The following is a 1066-nucleotide window of genomic DNA, read 5'->3' on the forward strand; positions in this document are numbered from 1 at the left end:
AAATGACTATAATATGTACATCTTAATCTATGCATGGTAATGTACACCTTTAACTGTAAATCAAAGGCTAGGGGCTAAAGCCTGTCACACCTTGTTCTAATTTTCTCCTACTTTGCCCAAATTAATCTAACTTCTTCCAGAACTACTTAATAACCTGGCTTCAAAAATCAATGGAATCCATCCTAAGGTCCATTACACAAGTCTACCTAAAACATAAAAACAAAACACCTTCTGAAGTACCATCATGGTCAACCACTAGGAGGCCAAAAATCGCGTTACGAAGGTCAGCACCACAATACCTAACCAAGTTACAAATATCATCGTAACCCATCCACAGGTCTTTTAGTTATTCGCCGCACACACAAACATCCATAAAACAAACAACTCTGCAGATCACAACAAACAAATAAAAGGCCAAAATTTACACCAAATAAGCATCCACTATAAACCTACCCACAACATAATAATCAACATCACAGCAAGTCCAGGTGCGAAGTTATAATACAAAACGTCCTGCTGCAATACCAAGGTGAACGAACAGGGGGACCAAAATTGACCTACACCAATCCACCTACCAAAAACCATTGCAAACCTTCCATCCGTTCTTGACATGTACCCCACATGATCTCCAGAGTGAAAACAGTATGGCAACAATACCTCCATCTTCATGGAGGTAAAACATAGCAACGGCAGAAAACATGATTGTACAGATTCCACATCACATTCTGGCGTAAGCGAATTTTTACATAGACATACTTTCCCATTTTGTTGAATGCATATAGCCCATGACTGAATTGAAATATTTCACGGAGATATATGTTCTAGATACTATATCATAAGGAAAGAAAAACCCTTATACATCTTGGTTACATGAGATTGAATTGTCACGAATATTATTGCTAACATATCTATCTTTCGTTCAGTCATGATTTCTAAATCAGCCTTGATTTCTTTGGACGGAACGTGGCTCCAATATGTACTCAACTCAGTACTAGAATCTCCTTTTTTATCTTACAGGGCGTGTCAAAATGAAAGGGGGAACGAGGCAACTGCTCCTGTTTCTAGC

At 38.4% G+C, this 1066-nt stretch overlaps 1 protein-coding gene across 2 annotated transcripts in view; it reads left to right on the top strand.

Moving 5' to 3' along the window:
- LOC118413881 (beta-1,4 N-acetylgalactosaminyltransferase 1-like) overlaps positions 1-1066 on the top strand; it is a 34000-nt gene that overhangs the window by 1455 nt on the left and 31479 nt on the right. The window lies entirely within an intron of this gene.

This window comes from Branchiostoma floridae, chromosome 4 (assembly GCF_000003815.2).
Source record: "Branchiostoma floridae strain S238N-H82 chromosome 4, Bfl_VNyyK, whole genome shotgun sequence".
Lineage (NCBI taxonomy): Eukaryota > Metazoa > Chordata > Leptocardii > Amphioxiformes > Branchiostomatidae > Branchiostoma > Branchiostoma floridae.